This window comes from Vicugna pacos, chromosome X (genome assembly GCF_048564905.1).
Source record: "Vicugna pacos chromosome X, VicPac4, whole genome shotgun sequence".
Classification (NCBI taxonomy): Eukaryota; Metazoa; Chordata; class Mammalia; order Artiodactyla; family Camelidae; genus Vicugna; species Vicugna pacos.
The window spans coordinates 94,502,670-94,507,802 of NC_133023.1; the positions used below are offsets into that span (position 1 = coordinate 94,502,670).

The 5,133-nt window shown below is 38.6% G+C and overlaps 1 non-coding gene across 1 annotated transcript; it reads left to right on the forward strand.

Annotated features, from left to right (window-relative positions):
* Positions 1 to 1,522: 1,522 nt before the first annotated feature.
* On the forward strand, positions 1,523 to 1,656 carry LOC116277299 (U11 spliceosomal RNA). Its single transcript, XR_004186777.1, has one exon. It is a non-coding gene; the product is annotated as a U11 spliceosomal RNA (small nuclear RNA).
* The last annotated feature ends 3,477 nt before the right edge of the window (positions 1,657 to 5,133 follow it).

The following is a 5,133-nucleotide window of genomic DNA, read 5'->3' on the forward strand; positions in this document are numbered from 1 at the left end:
CACCCCCATTAGGGAGGACAACTTGCTTTACTCAGTCTACCAATTTGCATGTTAATCTCACCCCAAAACACCCTCACAAACACACCCGGAATAATGTTTGACTAAATATCTGGGTACCCCATAGTCCAGTCAGGTTGACACATAAAATTAACCATCACGCTTAGCTTCTGTTGCATCACCCTGATCTATGCCTTCCTCTTCACATGGTGTTCTCCATGTGTGCATTTCTGTATCCAAATCTCCCCTTTTTAATAAGGACACCAAGTCATGTTGAATTAGGGGTCTACCTAAGTCTAGAATGGCCTCACCTTAATTAATTACACCTGAAACAACTCTATTTCCAAATCAGGTCACACTCTAAGGTACTGGGGGTTTGGATTTCAACACACAAATTGTAGGGGGTTACACCATTCAACCCATCACAGAAGGCATATCAATGATTTTTTTTTTCAGAATCAGGAGAGAGGAAATACATGACACACAAACAGTAAAACTTTCTAAGCAAAATCGTGAGGCACACACCTCCACAGGGCACAATCTCAGAGACTGCCAGGTGAGTCGTGCTTCTGGAGGCACCATGCACACCCCATTCTAGGTGAAGAATGCCCCTTGGGGTTACATACAAGGAGCATTTGCCTATTTTGCAAGCAACAGGAAATCTCAGATATGCACTGACACAGGAAACACAGGCACTTGTGAACCTGTCTTGCAAAAAGATTGCTTTAAAGGCAGAACAGAATCAACTATGACCTAAAGGAAAATGATTTAGAGCTGGATGAACAATTATATGAAAAGGATAGTGAGATGGTGGTTGGAAGTGTGTAGTGTAAGAACTACCCTTTACTTTATAAAAGTATATACTATTCAAATCTTTTTATTCTAAGCTTGTATTATTTTATAAGCAAAAGCTAATTTGGAAAAGTCACTTTGTTTAGTTCTTATTTGAGCTAATAATACTAAATACAAGTCTTTATAAATGAGCACTATTACTATTTCCTTTGAACAACATTAAATATCATCCTAACAATTTATATTTGTATGTTGCTATAGCATTAAAAAATAGTTTGACAGTACCATCCTATTAATTCTCACAGCAATCTAATTACATCGGTGCACGTATGTTTAAAATCTCTTGTCTCAGATCATCTAGCTATAAAATATGAACCTGGAATCCATTTAGTGCATAATTCATTAAAACATGTTTAAAGTATTTTGCTGAATTTATGATTGTGAAAGTCTTGGCTAAAACAGAGATAAAGTTTTGGCTAAAAAGGACACTCAAAGGAGGACCTGTAGGTACCTTAATCATGCTGAATGAGGGGGTGAGTGGACATCAGTATATAAAATTTAGCTTTAAGTCAGCATCCAAACATTCTCTTTTCTTTGAGACTTTTCTTGGTTCAATTTTACCACATTTTTTACTTCTGTTGAATGGCAATTCATTTTCAGAAAATGAAACCATTTGAATAAATTCTTGTCTGTTGGACAACTGCCTGTCTTTGAAATAAAACTAAACTGGCTTAAAAAGGGCTTCTGTCGTGAGTGGCACACGCAGGGCAGCTTGTTTGCTCTGCGTGCGGAATCGACATCAAGAGATTTCGGAAGCATAATTTTTTGGTATCTGGGCAGCTGGTGATCGTTGGTCCTGGCGCCCCCCCCCAAAAAAACTAAACTGGCTTTAAATATGAACTCTTAACAATCTAGAATCTATCTCTCCCCTTTGACTATCAAAGAAACAAAACCTTAAATTCAGTTTTTAAATTATTTTGCAATTTTCCGGGATACAGATAGCTGAGGATCAAGATACAAATTCAGGGCAGAGAAATGGAAGATTAGAAAACTGGGATTTGCTAAGCAGACTAGTGGGATGGCTCTTTTGTGATAAAGTGTTGCACAAATGATGTTGATGGGAATCTAAATTCACTGTTGTCATGGAGACCTTTGTGCCTGGTTGAAATCTATTATTTTCTTTATTAAGATGGCAACCACTTGGCTTGTGAGATCTCTAATGCACCTTGCTTTGCTTTCTCTTAAACTGTTTGTGAATGAAGACAGAATTTAAACTATGTCAATATAGTGTCCTGATATTTGGAGCTGTTCCTACACTACATTTGTGATTTTTTTAAAGCTAATCTATGGTTCATTTTACCCATGGTGCTGGGAGAAAAAGGGCAGATGAGTAGAATGCCTGGAACTGCCTGAACCGCTGCCAGGGGAAGGAGGGGAAAGTGACCTTTCATCTTTGCTTGCCTATAGTCTTGAAGTATTTAAAGACCATTTCTGGGGGCTGGGTCAAGATGGTTGAGTAGTAGGATGCCTAGCTCACCCTCTCCCACCAATACAGCAAAATCTACACTTACATATGGAACAAATCACACAGAATACCTACTGAACTTTGGCAGAATATCTCTTACATTGGAAATATGAGGAAATCCTCACAAAACCAATAAACAAATTTATACTGTACAGCACAGGGAACTATATTCAATATCTTGTAGTAACCTGTAATTAAAAAGAATATGAAAAGGAATACATATGTATATATATGACTGAAACATGATGCTGTACACCAGAAATTGATACCACATTGTAAACTGACTATACTTCAATGAAAAAAAATTTTAATTAAAAAATAAAGGCCATTTCTTTGCAGACAATACAGCAAGGACAAAAATTAAAGTGAAAATTAAATGTATTTGTTTTTTAAATGCTTTCATGACTAATGATGTTTTCATGATGATTTTAGCTAAAATTTTAATGACTCAAGCTGCAAGTTATGTATAGAAAACACAGAAATAATTTATTTCTGGACCCATAGTTGTCAGTTCACTTTATCCTGTGACTAAAATATTAATAAAATAAAAGTCAAATAACCAAATAAAATAAAAAGTAGTTTTAAGGATTGATATGCCCTTTCCCATGTGCCAGTTTTATTAAAAAAACAAAACAAAACATTGTAACCATTTAATAACTGCTTTTAATAAAAGTGGCATGTTATAAATACAGGCTTTAGATTTTATTAAAGTTACTATTATCCATGGTTAAATAGCAACTTATAACTCAGTAAGAAGTCATCCAACTAGTGTCAGTATTTAATTTGATGATGCTTTGTTACATGGTGCTTGGGGCTACGTTAAAGAAAACCAGTCTTCTCTTCTGCATTATCATGTCAGAAAGAGAAAAAGCACATTTCCTCTCCAGCTCTACATCTATTGTTTCAACAGGAAGTCTCAGGGACATGGTATGTAATTGTTTAGCAGAGCGGGAACGTAAATGTAAGGAAGTCAGGTCTCACAGCAGTCTAACCTCTTGTACTCAAATGCAGGTGCGAAAGAGAGAACCTTTAACACACCAAAGCAGACCCTTGCTTTTGTCCATAAAAAAGGAAATGTTTAGAAGCAAATTTCTCTTGCACAAAGGATAAAATCAGGCTTTTGGTTTTTTTTTTTTTGGTAGCTGAATTACTCCCTGACAATAATTCCCTATTGAAAATAGTATTTCCTATACTTAAAGTAATTCTAAATCCCAGTAGTCATAAGATAAAATTGAGAACCTTAAGATAAAATTATATACTAAATAATGTAGCTGTATCACCTTTCTCAATAGCCAATGCCTATAAAATAGAATTATTCTTCTTTGCAGGACCAAATCATCATGGTGTTATTACTTACTCACCCTTATTTGCTGGAATTCAGCCCACTCAAAGAGTTATCACTAAGGATTCCTGAGCATTGAAAGTGAGACCTGCTCAGCTGCACCCTGAAAAAGGTCACTCCATTGCTTGTCCTTGACTTCTATTGTCCCCAGGCTCCAGGCTCCAGGCCCCAGGCATTGCTGCCGACAGCGCCAAGGGGTGTGTGATCCTCTGGGAACAGCTGTTGTTCCTCTGCAGTGGATGGTCACTCATCCTCCAGCCCCTGGTTGTGGGACAGGACCTTGCTCCATCAGTTTCTCACAGCACAGATCATGTGGAGCTGAGCATTGTAAAGACCTTGCTGGAGGCTTAGGGAGGGCTTAGCCTTCGTAGAAAACAGCTTATACCCCTCCCAGCCATGGTGGCGCACTGACCACCGGCCCAATCTCTGCAGCCTCGCGCTGGGGAGCCCCGGCTCGCGTCACCACCCCACCCCAGAACCCAGAACCTTTTGCCACAGGAAAAGGAGGAAATTCTTTCCCCAAGCATACACCTCCTTTTCTGCCTCTGGATGATGGATCTGGGACATTCATTTTTCTCAGAGGGAACCCCTCGCCTGTCTCGACAGAATGGACTCTGGGCTCTATGGCCTGAACAAGACCATCCCAGTACACAGCATTTAGCCATCATTTGGCCTGTTCCTGACTTAAGTTACACCACAAAGGGTGCCTACAGTCCAATGCAGGGTATGCAGGATCAAACTCAGCCTAATTTCTAGCCACAGGTTTTCCTTTAGTGACAAGTAAAGGGAAGATCAGACCACCATACGCTCTCTGATTTACTGAGAACTGTTCAGAATATTTATGGGCATCTTTCAAACCCAACAATGATCTCAGGCATTGGGTGCTTTTTATCCAGATGTGACTCTGCTTAGGCATAATCTGGTTTAAAATGCACGCAATGTATATTGCTAAATAACACTTAAAATCCTGTCTGCAGTACCTTCTGGAGTCACACCTGGCTACTGTCTGGATGACTGGCCAGGCTCACCAAAGCGATCCCACCCTAAAAAAGGGAGCCTTCTGTGAAATCAAATTCCATTTATCAGTGTAAAATGTAGGAATTAAAGTATTTATAATTGCAGCATTTCAGCTTAAAAAATGCCAAGATCCTATCCCCAACAGGCCCTTCATGCATGATAGAACCATAAAGTTAATCACTGTCTCAGAATAAAATCAGCCATAGCAGGAGAACTACTGCATGCTCGAAAGGTATCTAACGTCTTTCCCCCAAATGAATTAGCCTTTTGAGAATTCCGGAAAAAATGTCAGGATAAAGAAGAAACAGTTATTTTCCAAGTTGAGTTTAGTCATTGTGATGATATAACCCTTCATTCTTTCAAACAGTCATTCCTCAAACACGTAAGTGACAGTCAACTCTGTATTGGGGAATTTTAAAAGAATTAGGAGATACACACGTTAAAAATCAAGTTTCTTTCT